Raw genomic sequence first — 17,501 nt, forward strand, 5'->3', positions numbered from 1 at the left:
TCATTAACTACCGCGTCGTTCGGCCAATACATCACACTCAACCGTCATAAACGCATGGAAAACACATCGCCGCCCGCCCGCCGTGGTTATTATGCACTTTAAACCTTGACCAGCCTATAAAAAATGGATGAAATTACAAGAAGAGTATCAGCCGGGTAATTTTTTATGAGTTTTTTTTTATTTTTTAACCAGCCCCCTTTTTTTTTTTTTTTTGCTAATAAAATTGACGATCATCTGCTGACCACAGGTTCTTCAAGAGTCCAATAAGGCAGCTGTTAAAAACCATAATCGCACTAACAGATATGACTGTAATAATACAGTATCGGTCAGTCATTCTTTAATGTATTAAATGATTAAAATGCAGCGTATGTAGTTTTTGTCTGCATGTTGTTACCTGACAGTGAATCGGAGCAGAAACTAAGGGATATTTGATGTTTTTTCCTTTAAAAAAAAAAAGACTGAAATGTTAAAGGGATAGTTCACCCAAAATCCAAATTTCACTCATTATCTACTCACCCTCATGTGGACTAAGGGCTGGGAGAAGTTTCAGAGTCCTCCGTGGCTTCTCTGAGTTACAGGGGGTCTCGGCGTAGCAGTATTTGTCCATATAACAGTTGCAAATGGATACCAACTGTCTTCGTAACAAAAAGACACATCAAAAAACATCCAAATACCTCCATGCTGCTCGTCTGTAATGTCCGTCTTGTATTGAAGCCCCGACATGAGAAATTGTTCCACCGACACAGGAAGAGCAGTGAACTGAGACACTGGGAGTTTCCACTACAAACAAGCTTAAAATATAGACTTATTTAATTTTTTTCGGAACAATTTCTCATGTCGGGGCTTCAATACAAGACGGACATTACAGACGAGCACTATGGAGGTATTTGGATGTTTTTTGGTGTGTCTTTTTGGACGAAGAAAAGTGAGCCCCATTCACAACCATTATATGGACAAATACTGCTGCACGGACCCCCCTGTAACTCAGAGAAGCCACGGAGGACTCTGAAACTTCTCCCAGCCCTTAGTCCACATGAGGGGGAGGAGATAATGAGTGAAATTCAAATTTTGGGTGAACTATCCCTTTAAGAAAAATAATCCAAATAGTTGCAAAATAACTTTCTATCTGCATCTTAGACAGATAAATACTCTTTTATTTCTTCTGTGCTGTTTATTTTCCTGCCCTTTATATTTTTATTTTCAATTCAATTCAAGAGGATTCACATATATAAATATACTATATATATACAGTATTCAGTGTAAATCAGAATGACCATGTGAGCTGAAAGTACCTGTCCATGTGTATTTATAATAAAATGCCTCCAGTGTGTTTTACCTGCTCTGCATCAACCACACACACACACACACACACACACACACACACACACACACACACACACACACACACACACACACACACACACACACACACACACCAGTCGCTGCAACACACCAGTCTAATAAAACGTGGCAGATCAATTTATGACTGAATACGAAATGTCCCGCGCTGGTGACCTTATGGCTGCGTATTTAACCTAATATAACTAATATGAGCCCCATATATCACTTATTACTGATATGGAATCAATACCGGATTCAATTAGCTAATGATGTTGAAAGGTACTTCCTGGATCCGTTCAGATTACAGTCCACATACCTTTGATTGAATGTTGATTCTAATCCCATTTCTACTTTTATTATTATTATTCACCTCGGATTTGAAGCAGTTTAACGTTTTCAGGCTCAGTTTGTCTTAAAGTTACGTTTCGTCTGCCTGAGTGAGAGAGAGAAACACTGTTTACTGTTTTAGATTTTATATACGAGGAGGTTGAAGTTTATGTGTCGCTCTGTTTCCAGTTTATTAGCTACAACCAACTAAAACTACTGCAATAAACTCTACTTGAACCTTTTTAGATTTGATCCATTATTCTAGTCCTAATGAAGGATTACTTGATAACTTCTAAATTATATGTTTGTTTATTTATGGTCTGGGTGAATATTCGACTCAAAAACATTCAGGTCATTTTGCCTGATGACTTTTCCAGATAAATACTGAAACTTTGTAGGATAGGATAGGAATTTATTTATTTAAAACAGGGACAATGCACAAAAACATTCGTCTTGTGAGACAAGAGAAGACGCCTTGAGCCAGGTTGTAGCAACATTTGCTAATTTCCACCTGTGCAGGTAAGAGCAGATAACAATATTAAGATTGTTGATATAAAAGTGATATGATCTGGTATGATAATATTTTAAAAATAGACTAAATAAACTAGCAAAAGCAGGGAACAAGAGTGCCCAATCATGAAATGCACAATAGAGCTTGTGACGTAACGTTAAGCCGTTATTTCACGTCCCTTCACCGATCAACTATTAGAGTCGCTGTGGCTCTAGTTTACTTTTTCCCGCCTGCGGACAAGAGATATTAAATGGTCCGCTCAGCTGTGGCTTGTGAAAAACTTGTGATTTTAACTGTAAAACACTTCAAAGTATAAAAAAAAATGGATTTAATATTGATTTATTTGGTAAGCGACCATGGTATAAGCAGGACGATGCTCTTTAAAGAGTCCAGTTATCAGGAATTAATGCACAAGTCCATTAATTCCTGATAATCGGACAGAGAGAAAGAGAGAGGGAGCGGTGCAGTACAGGAGGTCCGTGTCCGATTGGAAACACAAGCTGAAGATTGGTTTCGCTTGTGTTTCCAGTTGGACACGGACCCACGGAGCAGACCTACTGTTTGTCAGCGGAGGAGATCACCCACTGTCTAATCCTGTCACATTTTATATACACACAGACGACAATGGAAACCAAGTTTGACTTCAAATGCATCTGTTGAACAATAGAAACATCATAGAGACGTCATGCTTCAGTTCTGTTGGAGGAGATGAGGACTTTATTGATATACAGACACATTCATACATAGATACATTAAAGGTCCAGTGTATAATAATTGTCAAGGTTTATTGTTTTAAAGGGATAGTTCAACATTTTGGCAAATTGGCCCATTGCCATAATCCCTATAGTCATAGCAGTAGGTTTGTTAACTTTAATTGTCGGTGCAAGCTATTTTTAGAACGGCGGAGCAGAGCCGTGAGCTGCTCAGAGCTACGTTACGGAGGCTCATTATGGGATTTCTTGGTTTCCCTCATCAAACTCATCAAATACACAATCCAACAACTCCACAACGCTCTGGTGGACAAGTTGTGACCTGCACATTCACCACGCTATGAGATAATAACACAACGTTACCAGACAGAGTTGTTTTAGAGGGAAATTCATGCAAAACCGCTGATGCACGTTGCCTTCAGGGACAGTTTTTCATCAACAGTCTCTGTATTTCCCTCTAAAACAACTCTGTCTGGTAACGTTGTGTTATTATCTCATAGCGTGGTGAATGTGCAGGTCACAACTTGTCCACCAGAGCGTTGTGGAGTTGTTGGATTGTGTATTTGATGAGTTTGATGAGGAAAAACCAAGAAATCCCATAATGAGCCTCCGTAGCGTAGCTCTGAGCAGCTCACGGCTCTGCTCCGCCGTTCTAAAAACAGCTTGCACCGACAACTAAAGGTAACAAACCTACTGCTATGACTATAGGGATTATGGCAATGGGCCAATTTGCCAAAATGTTTAAGTATCCCTTTAACAGAAGGCGAAGGCAGCGTTTGATTGTTCACGTGTGACATACCGCACCATCTAGCTTGAAATGAACCGGTCATGTGACCTCCAACGCGAACACCTTTATATCGACACACAGATCTGGAAAAAAAAAAAAAAAAAACACGTAAAAATGTTTTTGCGGTATTTGAGGTTTTTCTAAATGTAGGTTGTTTCCATTACCAGTTTTTTATTGCGATATTTAGGTTTTGTGCATTTCTTCTCTTTCTTTGACAGGTGTCTCTTATATTTACATAACCTTTATTGATATGAATTAGGAGGACAAACGCTGCTCTGAACCCTCCCAGTCTGTTTTATGTGTCTTATTTCAGTTGAGTTGTTTTTATTCCGGTGATAAGACATTATTTAGACTGTGTGTTGGATGTGAAGTGCCAGCGTTTCTGAAGGTTTTTCCAAGAGGGGCACGCCGGTTGGAAACAGTCGTGTTGTTTACATCAGTAACCTGAGTCGCTGCTGTGGCGCTGCTGCGTCACATTAAAGCAGATTTCCATCTAAATTTAGTTGCAGGAGAAATAAATGCAAATGAAAGTGTGTTTGTGTTTCCGTGCGCTGCCGTACTGTCATATGTGAATATTAGGAGCTGGTTCATGGGAGAGCAGCAGTTTTAAACATTAAGTGCTGGAGAAGAGCCGGACATTCGACTCCAGACGAAGCTCAGACCACGGAAAAACCTGATGGAAATGTGACATTTGTGTTTTATGTCCTGTATTAATGCGAGGAAGGTCACAGGCTCTCAGGCTGTCACTCTCTATTATTGTCGACTTTCCACTGCACTTTGGCTTTTTATCAATTATCCACCAACTCTTTCCATTAAACGTTTTCTGCAACATTTCCTCCTGCAACGACAACAACAAGGACAACAGGGAAAAAAAACAAAAAAAACACATAAAACCAGTGTCCTCAGCTCCACTTCAACACTTCACCGCATTAATTCACACACTTGTTGTTGTGTCACCGTGTGTTAAACTGCGTTTCGGTCGGATAATAAAAGTTAATCAACACCTTCCAGCCAACGGGGATCCTGGGTGTCGACGGTATAAATGATTTTACACCACGATGTCAAGGCTGCCGTGCATTATGTCCTATTTAATAACCCCTCGTATACCTGCTCGTAAAGAGCAGCCGTCACATGGCGTTGGAGCGGCCGCCGCAGGCCCAGACCAGATCTCAGACCAGATCTCAGACCAGATCTCAGACCTTCAGACCTTCAGACCTTCAGACCTTCAGACCTCTCAGCAGAGATGGACAGAGTACTCGACCCCAGTACTTGAGTAAGAGTACAAATACTACTGGTCAAAATTTACTCCGTTACAAGTAAAAGTAGCTCAGTCGACACGTTACTCGAGTAAGAGTAAAAAAGTACTTGCTTTTAAAGGTACTTAAGTATCCAAAAGTACATGCTTTTAAATTTACTTTAAGTAAAAGTAAGAGTAAGAGTACATTTCTAATTTTTCACATCAATGGATTACTAAATTTTGTTCTAAATGGATTTAAGGATCTTTTAACTCTTGTTTCTGAGAATGAACTCTTTGAAACCAGCTGCACTGATCTGCTGCTTTTAGGGGGCAGTGTTTTTCAACCTTGGAGTTGGGACCCCACTTGGGGTCGCCTGAAATTCAGATGGGGTCGCCTGAAATGTCTAATAATTGATTTTAAAAAAATACTGAGAAAAACTAATTTTAGCTAATTATTATTCTTTTTAAAATGATTATTAAAAACACCACACACAATCTTAAACAACTGAATTCTATACTTTCACTTTCTCGAATATAAAGTTCAAATAAAATGTAGCATATAAAAATATCTGAGCTGATGCATGATTGACGGCCGCAATCACATGACTGCACGTGATCGGGGGTCGCCAGAAATCTTTAATGTCAAAATGGGGTCACGAGCCAAAAAAGGTTGGGAACCACTGGGTTAGGGTCAGGGTTTCCTTCTTTTCAGCCTTCCTAGAAATTAACTCGAGTAAAAGTAAAAATATTTGTCTTGGAAATGTATTCAAATAAGAGTAATAGGTACCAAAGAAATCTAATACTCAAGTAAAGTACAAATCCTCTGGATATGTACTTAATTTACTCCATTACTGTCCACCGCTGCCTCTCAGACCTTTTCAGACCTCTCAGACCTCAGACTGAGGCTTCGGCAGCAGCAGCGGTGGAAGGTTTTCATTCGATCGTGGCCAAACGTCTGGATATCATCAGGCCTGCTACGAGCTCTGTAAACAGAGTGGGCATTGAATACATTAGTCACTGCATCGATTTGAGCCTTTCCTTCCAAACACTGCCTTTTTTCTCCGCCTTTTATTCTGCTTCTCCATTTAACTTCCCACCCTCCCCCCTCCCCCTCCTCCCCTCTGCTCTTTTTTCCTGCTCTCTCTCCTTTTTCATCTTCTCCCGTTTCTTTTTTCTGCCCCTGTCAATCATTCTCGCTCCTTTTCACTTCTCTGAAACGTTGTATATGTAGACGAAGCAGCGGCACGGCTCCTTTTAAAGTCCAGCAAATTCCTGGAAATTTAATCGAAAGAAGGTGTGTGTGTATACTGTATGTGTGTGTGTGTGTGTGTGTGTGTGAGATGAGCCGACCTTTGTTCCCACCTGAAGGTCCGATCCAAACCAGAAACTCGGCCTATAGCAGTGTTTCGCTCTGGATCCCCTGGATGTTTTTTTTTTTAGCAACCACAACTACCCAGGCTTGGGTGAGGTGGGGGGTAAAAAAAAAAAAAAGTCCCAAACAACTTGACAGAAATAGAAACAGCCTGTTTAACTGTATCACTGCGTGTTTATTAACGTTTCTGAAGGCAAACATGTGACTTCCACGCTGTATTTTTCAGATTTGTGCAACAAACAGTGAATTTTTATGTCTCTTGAAGTTAAAAAACTGAGAAACAGATTTCAACAAATGTGCTGTAGCTTCCAGATAGATGTAACAAAAGACATATATCTATATATCATAATATATATCTCACAATTAAAGCCCAATAAAGAAATTAACAGAGTCTGTCCACTGAAACGCTGAAGGGATGGGGGGGCTCTTAATTTGAAAAGAACACAGGAAGTCTTGAGTTAGCAACAACGTAATGCAGCAAATTTAACAAAGACGAACAACAACACCATCAAAATGTGGTTTATTATGAAGATATGACCAATTTACCATTAAAATGTATGGGATTGAGAAAAATGCATTACAGCGGATTTTTTTCGCAACAAGATTACATACAAAGTCAACGCAAAGACGTAACGGTGCGAATGTCGGGAATGGCGTGATGCAAAGATGTGAAGCAAATTAGCTTCTGCAGTCTAACACACTGCAGTTCCACCAAGCACCACCGGGGGCGCCAGCTCCTCACAGGCCTGGAGCTGCAGTTATCTTTCTATCAGTCATGCAAACAGTGTGCTGAACATTCAACACACACACACACACACATTTATGTCTTAAAAAGCCTGAGCCATGACATCATCTTTATGTCTAATCACAACGCGGTGACAGACGACGAGCAGCAGATAATTCATCTGTTTCATCTTCTCTCTGCGTCCTCATGTTGTCATGTCACCGAGGACCAGAGGAAGAAGATTTAAAGAGACACAGATGAAGAGGAAGAGCTGTAAATGGACCAGACTGCAGTTACTCATGCACTCACACACACACACACACACACACACACGCTTGAGAAAACTGAATTATCGCCTTAATCCGACTCTAACTGGACAACTGAGTTCTTGTAAACGCGTTAGTCCGACTAATATCGGAGTTCTCCAGCTGCGATTAAGACACCCAGATGATGAGATTGGAATTGGACTTTCTCCGTCATGTATACACCTTAATCTGCACAATAAGTAACGCGCACATTACGTACGAGATGAACAAAGCTGTACCATTAACCATCTTGCTGTTGTTTGAAAATGCTGGTCTGCCGTCTGGCTAATAGAACAACCGGAAAAGGCGCCGTATTAACGCGCTGAAACGACGCGTATCGCCACCAGTTATTAGATTTTCTTAGCTGCACGTAAACTGGGACAAGGACAGAAGTCTGATTAGACGCCAAAATCGAATTTTGAGCATAGCTCGATTACTGTAAAGGGATAGTTCAACATTTTGGCAAATTGGCCCATTGCCATAATCCCTATAGTCATAGCAGTAGGTTTGTTACCTTTAATTGTCGGTGCAAGCTATTTTTAGAACGGTGGAGCAGAGCCATGAGCTGCTCAGAGCTACGCTACGGAGGCTCATGGGATTTCTTGGTTTCCCTCATCAAACTCATCAAATACACAATCCAACAACTCCACAACGCTCTGGTGGACAAGTTGTGACCTGCACATTCACCACACTATGAGGTAATAACACAACGTTACCAGACAGAGTTGTTTTAGAGGGAAATTCATGCAAAACCGCTGATGTGCTTTGCCTTCAGGGACAGTTTTTCATCAAGCAACTCTGTCTGGTAACGTTGTGTTATTATCTCATAGCGTTGAATGTCAACTCACAACTGTCCACCAAACCAAAATCCCATGAGCCTCCGTAGCGTAGCTCTGAGCAGCTCACGGCTCTGCTCCGCCGTTCTAAAAACAGCTTGCACCGACAATTAAAGGTAACAAACCTACTGCTATTATGACTATAGGGATTATGGCAATGGGCCAGTTTGCCAAAATGTTGAACTATCCCTTTAAGCTGTGCACTGTGACTCTCTCACCTTGTTTACAGTCGGTTCTGGAGGTACCACAGTATTATTTTGGTTGTGGAGGAGGAAATCGATGCGTCTTTGTTGTTGGTTTTATTGAAGGAAACCAAAGCGTCCTCTGGTCTCCACCCAGCGATCATCATCATCTCCAGACACGCAGCAGCAGCAGCAGCAGCAGCAGCAGCAGCAGCAGCAGCAGCAGCAGCAGCAGCGCAGCCCGGCCCGGCTCGAGCCTTCAGGAAAGTCGTGTAACTTGAAACAAAAACCACGACAGACTGGAGCTCTGTTCATTTATTTATGTATTACTGTGAAGCTGTGTTGATTTGTTATCCAGCCTCAGACTCTCTCTCTGTGTGTGTTTCATATTTATCCATATGTGAGGGTCTGTCAATTTATGTGACAATTTAAGTGCCTGTTTCCTCATGTGTTGTGTTGTGTGTGTGTTGTGGGGGGGTGGGGCAGGTCCAGGCCGGTGGGTGGGGGGGTTTGTTGTTTGGCAGGCCGTCCTGTCGCCTCAGCTCTGGTCTGATCAGCAGCAGCAGAGCCGGTTAGCGCTGAACACAGAGTGCAAAAGCATGTCAGGCAACACACAGCTGTTTACACACACAGGCCGCAAACACTCCGCGCCGCGACACGCCTCCTCGCTCCTGATGAATAATACACACTCCGCCAGACGGCCACTGCTGCATGCATCCGCGCACGCGTGTGTGAGTGTGTGTGTGTGAGGGCAGTTTTGATGGGAAATATGAGTCATTTTCAGTTGTTTGTGTTTGATATATTGTAGTTTTAATGGGGTCAGCCCTATGTTCCCACAGCCCAATGATCCCACAGCCCTATGTTCCCTCATTTCTAAGAAAAAAATTTTCACTGAAAATTTTGAAAATTAGGCCCTATGCTCCCACAGCCCTATGTTCCCTCAGCCCTATGTTCCCACAGCCCTATGTTCCCACAGCCCTATGTTCCCTCAGGTTTATGTTGCCTCATTTCTAAGATGTTTCTTATTTCTAAGAATTTTCTCAAAATGAAACAAAGTCAAGTCATTTTTATTTTAAAGGGATGATCCAGGGTCTAAACGATCTTAAATTACCCCACTAATAATGTCCGGAATTCCTGGTGTACTTACTGTACAAACTCTCTAATGCTTTGTTTACTACTACTAACACTATTTGTACTACTGTAGAAGTTTGTTGTCTGAATTGCACTAACTCATGGAGGTGAGTTTAATTTCCTTTAATTTTAAGGGTTCATCACTCAACGCTATGTTGGTGTAGTGGTGTTGGAAGGGGTCAGCCCTGTGTTCCCATGGGCCCTGTGTTCCCAGATTTAGCTAAAAGCTACATTACATCTGTAGTCAACTGCTACTGGATAATAGGTTGGGTGTAATTGACTACCAAATTGGGAGAAATGGGGATAAAATCTGATGCAAATTGATCATAAAGGAAATGTGGGAACATAGGGCCTAATTTTGGAAAGAAAAAAAAACCTTAGAAATGAGGGAACATAGGGCTGTAGGAACATAGGGCTGTGGGAACATAGGGCTGTGGGAACATAGGCACGCTCCCGTTTTAACTCTATATTTAGGAAGAGACTGACTGGTTGATTGAATGATTGATTGATGGATCGGTGGTTGTCAACATGAGGCGCCAGAAACCTCCAATAAATCCTAACTCATATTCCTGCTGCAGCAGCGACATGGCTGTTTGTGATGTTTAATGTATAGAACTGAAACAGAGAAGTGATGAAGTGACCTTTGTTGTGTTGTAAACCTGTCACTGCAGGGTCGGTTCCTCCGGCTGCTGTCGCACACTGAACATGAACATGTCATGATTTGGATACTTTGCATTTTTTTAATGATAAATGCAAATTGCACACTGTCCTTAAACCCAATAAAATAAAGAATAAAAACAGAGATGTGTGCACCAGATAGACAGAAGTTTCTGTTGTCTTCACATAACACAAAGTATAGACAAGGTAGTACAGCATCACACAACAAACAGTACAATATCCTAAAATGCAAATTATAGCAGCACGTCTGCTCTAATAAAAACATCAAAAATATCAATTGCACTGAATATAAATAGTATAAAATCTTGCATTCCTGAGTAACGATTAACAACAACAGCAGTTAAAAATAAAAAATATTTTAATGACGTTGCAAGTGAACCACAAAAACTAGTTCCTCCACAACTCTGTTCTGTTCTACATGCGATGAGAAACACAGAGTTCAATTAGTTTAGCATTAAAGACAGGAAACATGGAAACAGCTGCTTTCTGTATCAGTATCAGGTCATATATTGATTTATTAATTAGATATTGGATCAATTATGCTGATCCACAGCATCGATCCAGATTTCCTTTCATAGTTTACTATTTATAAGAAATGCTGTATATTATAATCACAGCTCTGTGTAACTTTACACACAATACGAAGTGAAGTGAAGTCACTGTTTTATTTATAAAGCACATTTCAGTCGACCAAAGTGCCGTACGGTTGTAAAAATACAATATAGTTCATCATAAACACTATAATAATAAATAAAAACCATACCAACAATAACAATGATCATTATAATAAATAAAAATCAATATGTATCAGAATCTGTGTTGGTATAAGTACAAGTGTATTGGAAACTATTGGTGCATCTCAACTAATCAACACATTTTTACATGAGATCCATGTTTAACAGACACACAATAGAGTCTCCTCTGTCAAAGCAAATAAACTTTATATTTTACAAAAATGTTGAAATTTTCCTTTAAATGTTTTCATGCTTCAGGACAAAGGACTGAGGTCTGTCGCTGTGAGACAAACTGACCTTGTTTACACCCTCCACAATGAAAAAATGTCTGAATAGTCCAGTAATTTTAAGCCAAAAAAGGGGTCAACGTTGAACAAATTGCAACAGAAGCAAACTCAACTGGTTTTGTGTCCTCAACATGTCCTGAGTGAGGGAAAAAAAATCCCTGAAGAATCCCATTATAGGGGAACGTTTTGAAAAAAGACCCAAATATATCCCATTTATTCGCCTATTAATTATTTTTCTCACGTGAATAGGGTCAAATTTTTAACCTTTAGATATCTCCATGAAAATTACTGAGTTGATTACTTACATTAAGACAAACAAAAAATGTATTGCAAGTTTTTTGAAATTCTTTGTTAACATGAGCAATTTTGCATAAATTTGCATAAATTCCACCGTTTTGACGGCACATGTACGTATATATAAAGGTGCTGTGGTGGTACCGGCATCGGTCAACCAACAAGAAACCCTTTTAAATTTCAAGTTGTTGCAATTTGTTCAACCTTTTTTCATAAAATGACTGGACTAGAAGTGTTGGAACGGCCTGAGGACTGGAGCAGCAGCAGCAGCAGTGGCAGCAGCAGCACAGAAGGGGTTAAAAAGCAGCGAGGGGGAAGGAAGGTCTGGTCTGCTCCGGAGGAAAAAAAAAAACTGCTGCGATCTCCTTTATTGTTGAGTTTAATTAAATTTTCAGCTCTAATTACAATTAAGCCACTTAGTATGTATAATAATGTTTGCATCACGGAGCAGCACAGATGCAGTCCATCAACGCAATTAAATATTAAAATGGCTGTGGCTGTATTAATAGCAACGTGGTGTGCAAGCCGAGCCACTTTGTGTGTGTTGTGTGTGTGTTGTGTGTTGTGTGTGTGTGTGTACACAAGCCGAGCCGATGCAGCGGGGACTCCCTCGGTGCCGGCTGCGTCGCCCTGGAGACCTGCAGCACGGTGCAGCCTGCTGCCCGCCGCCGTGCAGCCCGCTGTGTTTCTGACCTATATTCAGGTCGGCGGGCGCTCTCGCTGCCAGGAAAGCAGCACTAAATGGGGAAAAAAAAGAAAACACACACACACACACACACACACACACACACTAGAAAAAAAAATCCCCACGAGTGTATGAATATTCCTGAGCTGCTGAACGGCGCGGCCGGCGTACTGTACGTCTAATGCAAAATTAGTGTTTTGGTACAAAATTATTCATGACTGCACATAATGAGTGCATTTTTAAGTCAAAGTGATGATTTGCTTGATTCACCTCTGCTCCTCCCTCCTCCCTCTCCGATTCCCTCACTTCTCCCTCTTTGCTCCGACTTTATCTTCATCCTACCACACACACACACTTGCACACACCCTGGATTTGGATGCACACACACACACACACATGCATCCATGCAAACTTACAAAAATGTGAGCACCTACACATTCAGAGAAACTCACCTTCACAGAAGAAAGAAATGCGCTCACACAGACACACACACACAGACACACACAGCGGTTTCCTCGCTCCCCCTCTGCTGCTGCATTATTTAGGGAATCAGCGCCTGCAAACATGGTAAACAAGAGTGTGTTGCGCTGTGTGAGGCGATAATGGGGCAGGGCACCGAGGCCGTGCAGGAACACCGCCGTTCTTTAGCAACCAAAACGTCTCTAAAGCCTCTTCTTCCTCCTCCTCTGCTGCTGTCAGGAGATCAAACATCTTCCTTCTTCCTTCAGAGCTGCTGCTGCTGCTGCTGCTGTGTTCAGTTTAACAAACAGTAGTGGAAGACGTAGTATACTACTCGGATATAAACACAGGACCTGGACCAGTTCCTCTGCACTGCGTGAAGAGACTCTTAATAGTTTCTTATTATTGGAAAGTTGAGTCACACAACAAGAAGACGTCAGTCAAATAAACACAGACCTGCAGAGCAACGCACAAACATATGAAGTGAGTACAGACACAAAACAAGCAGGACGACACACACACACAAACTGACTGCAGACATGCACAGAGTCCACTCAAATAGGAAACGCACTACAAAGCAACTGCAAAGAGACTTAATACAACCAGAAATGACACAAAATACTGAATATAGATGCAAAAAACAACCGCAATCAGAGATGCAAAGAGACAAGAACAACTGTAAGTTAATTCAAATGAACAACTGAGGGAGAGAAAACACCTAAAAATAGAAAAAAGACCTAAAATAACCACTACAAATAGACTTAATATACTGTAACAACACAAAGAGACTCAATGTGGTCGAAAATGACACAAAATACTGAACATAGATGCAAAACAACCGCAATCAGAGATGCAAAGTGAGAATAAAGAGACAAGAACAGCTATAAGTTATTCAAATTAACAACTAAGGATAAAAAAACACCTAAAAATGGACAAAACACAAAGACACTTAAACCAACTACAAATAGACTTAATACAACAACACAAAGAGACTTAGAATCACCACAAATGACGCAAAAATACTGGACATAGATGCAAAACAAAGACCACAATCAGATGAACAACAATAAGTAATTCAAATTAACAACTAAGGGATAGAAAACACCTAAAAATAGACAAAAGAGACTTAACTGACTGCAAATAGACTTGACACAAAAGACTAAGTATGACCAAAAATACTGAACATAGATGCAAAACAATCACAAACAGAGATATAAAGTGACCATGAAGAGACAAGATCATCCATAATTAAAAAAGTTAATTCAAATGAATGACTCAGAGATAAAAACACAACTTAAAAGACGAACAGAAGGCCTGAAACCCGGAGGCCTCAGCAGGACTTGGTCAGGTCAGTCAGCCATCTTTGAATCTGAGTGATATATACACGTGTATATATCCATGAGTTAAACATCAGTGATTTATTATTTATTCTTTACTGGGAGCGTCAGGTGATCGTTGGAGTTTCCACCGAGCTGTCGGAGTGCAGAGCTGTGGGCGGCTGTGAATTGATTTCTTTTTGCTGCAGCTGCTGCAGTTGATCTTTTTATTGACGCGGGCAGAGATGGATGGTCTAATATTGACTCTATATGATTCTATATGCAGCGCAGGACGACGGGGCTGTTGACTCTGGAGCCGAGGCCGCGTAGCGAACACGACTGGACAGATGGTCCCAGTGCCACCTCCACCTCCAGGATCGCTGTGTTTGTTTGGAGGTGTCCAGGAGAACGAGCTGTTTTAGATGAAGTCATATCGGTCGTAATATTTCTGCAGGTTTTCAGGTAGCTAATGTAATCTGCATCATCTCATGGTCAGAGCTGAATATTCTGCCCATTTTCAACCAATTATAATAGTTCCCAGGTCTCATATAGCCTAGTATGTAGGAATTCCGCCCATCTAGCGGTGCGGTTGCATATCTGAACGTATTCTTGATGTTGCATTCACGTGAAATGGGGCAGACGTCAGACAGACAACAGATGCATGTAACATGTAACAGGATAAACAAGCGTCTATGTAAACAAGTGGTCCGCCAGCACGAGGCAAAACAATACAGGCAATGTGACAATATGTTGTCATGGTGATGTGGTATTGTTTTACCGTCTTTCTCTGGTGGAGTAAAATGACATCCGGTTGGTTTGCCGACGGCCGTCTGCCTGACTGCACCTGAATGCAACACCAGTGCCTCCGTCCTTCCTCACACTACACAGTGGTGACAGTTTTAACAGGCCGAGCCCACAGCTCCGCTCAGTTTCCGTGGTTACCTACGGTCACGCTGCCACTCAACATAAAAAATGTCGATGCAACATGGCCGCCTCGGTTCGGTGCGTCGCCCACTTATGTATTTGTAACGACTTGTAACAACTCATTCTAAGGTACCAGAAAGCTTTCATTTGTATGCAGCTGTGATTCCACTTCAGTGAAATACGTTTTTATGAAAGACATATTTGATTTTTGCTAATGAAAAGACAAATAAGTTACACACTGGGGCTTTAAAGACGTGTCTGTGACATGCTTTGGTCAAAATAACATCACAGCTCTTTTCATCCTCTCAAAACAGCCCTGTTCAGAACAGCTGGTTTCAGTGCCTGTCCCTTTAAATGCAAATGAAACACTGCTTGCCCCGCCCCTTCTACTGGTACCAGGTAAGGGTGGGATTATGCAAATTCAAAAATTAGTTGTAAGACAACTGAGAGAACAACTCATAAAACCACATGGATTTCAACCTAGGGAGGCTGAAAATTACAGATTTTTTTTGTCAATGCTCACATTTTGGGGGCTGAAAAGCAAGACAAACACCCAAATATATGTTTAAATTTACATAATATGGCCCCTTTAATGTCTCAAATTTAGGGCAGGATCAGACTACACAAATTAAGGCCAATTTTCACGTTATTTTGTTGTGGGCGACACATTTTCCAGCATCGTGTAACAAACTGACAAACAGCAGATTTGCACCGAGGACGCTGAACGACGCCCTGACAGAAAGTCTAGCATGTTGGAGTTTTTGCATTTCTTCTCCTATAGTCTGAATCTCCTGGACATCGACCAATAGGACGACACAGAGCTCTGACACATTGTTTACACACAGTGGAGCTACGTTAGCTCGCTTCATGGGCACAGTGATAGTGATGATAGTTGATAGTGATTTGAGACACAGAGCTACAGTCGTCATGATTGACAGTTTGTTGTGATGCCTCCCAGATGACCTATGAACAAGAGAGATAGAGCCGTATCGCCCGTAATTAGCTTAGCTCAAACACTGGAAGTGTATGGGTAGTGTTAGCCTGCCTCCACCTAAAGTCATCAGAGAAACGCTTCAGCAACTCTAAACGGAAACCGGCGGGCCGATCGGTCAAAACGGAGGGTTCAAGCAAAGACGGTTTATTTTGGTTCAAGCTAGCTACATCGCGGGTAGGTTAGCTTTCTATTTCAAAGTAAAAGCACAAATTCTATCCTCATGGTTTTCTGTATGTAAAGGGCAACGGGTGTTTTATTTTGTGAAAGTAACTGGAAGTGCGTTGGTGACAACGGCTAGCTTGAGTAGCGCTGAATTTGTCCGAACAAAATTGTAAGCAGCTGGCATTTAGACAAATTAATGACACACTGCTGATCTAAACGGCTACTTTCTCTCCTAAAAATGTTTGAAATGTGGATAAAGTGATATATTTACAGAGTTTAGAGCTAAAATGAAACCAGCTTCTGACTGCTGATTTCGGCTCGGGTAGGAGACAGGCTAACACTACCCATACACTTCCAGTGTTTGAGCTAAGCTAATTACGGGCGATACGGCTCTATCTCCCTTTACTGCACACACAGTCGAAAGGATGGTGTCTATCTGCTGGTCATGGACTCGGGAGTGAGGCAAGACATGAAAAAAAAAATGTTGGCGTATCCCTTTAAAGGAACCATTAAAGGAGCCTTCATACCGACTTGTTTGGTTCAGTTCTTTGGTGTGAAGACGAGCAGAAACACCTTGAATCTGGTTCAGACCTCGGAGACTTTTATAAACACAAAGACACTCTGTTGGCTCCTCTGATAGACTATTATACCATTATACTGAGTTATTATGATGAGGGTTAAGTGTCCTCTCTCAATTTTAGCTTTTAGTCTAACTATGTCATCATAAAATCTTCACCTTGTGGTCGCGGAGCTGAATTTTATTTTAATTCAACATCTCACACTTTGCTCACAATGGAAACACTGTGCTGCTTGGACGGCGCTATGAATAAACCTGACTTTACTTTACTTTACCAACGTGCACAATGACACAAACAACGATTTGTGGATTTGCTGTTAATCTGGCGGGGGCCGGTTTTAGCCGCGTATATCGTGATGTCTGCAGGAATGTGTGGTGGCCTGAGCTCAGCAGCAGTAACAGCAGTAACAGTAACGTGCAGCGAGCAGCAGCAGCAGGAGCGGCGGCCGCGGCGAGGGCCCCGAGTCTGGCCCCCGGCGCCCTCGGCATGCGCTGATAAATATAGCCGAGTCTAAATACAAGGCTCCTCTCTGCTGTAATGGATGGGTGTCGCTAACCTATGGTGCAATCACGCTGGATTCCACAGAAATATTTCTGCACAGTGGCAAACAAACAAAGCAAAAAAACAAAAGCGTGGAGCAGCCAGTGCTGATCATGAGGCGGGGTGAGGCGTCTGTGGCCACGGCGGCGGTGGACATGCTGCGTGTGTGTGTCTGTGTGTGTGTGTGTTTGTGTATGTGTGTGTGCAGCGATGACCGGGACAACCAGGGCTGACCCCTACGGACCACAGGACCTCTGTCAGGGTTCCCATGCGTCCTGGAGAATCTGGAAAACCTGGAAAATGGTTGATCAATACTCCAGTCATGGAAAACACATGAAAAATGAGAAGAAAAAAAGGTCAAATGTCCTGGAAAAATGATTTATCACA

The sequence above is a fragment of the Trachurus japonicus genome, chromosome 21, assembly GCF_045865225.1.
Source record: "Trachurus japonicus isolate A0001 chromosome 21, Traja_1.0".
Lineage (NCBI taxonomy): Eukaryota > Metazoa > Chordata > Actinopteri > Carangiformes > Carangidae > Trachurus > Trachurus japonicus.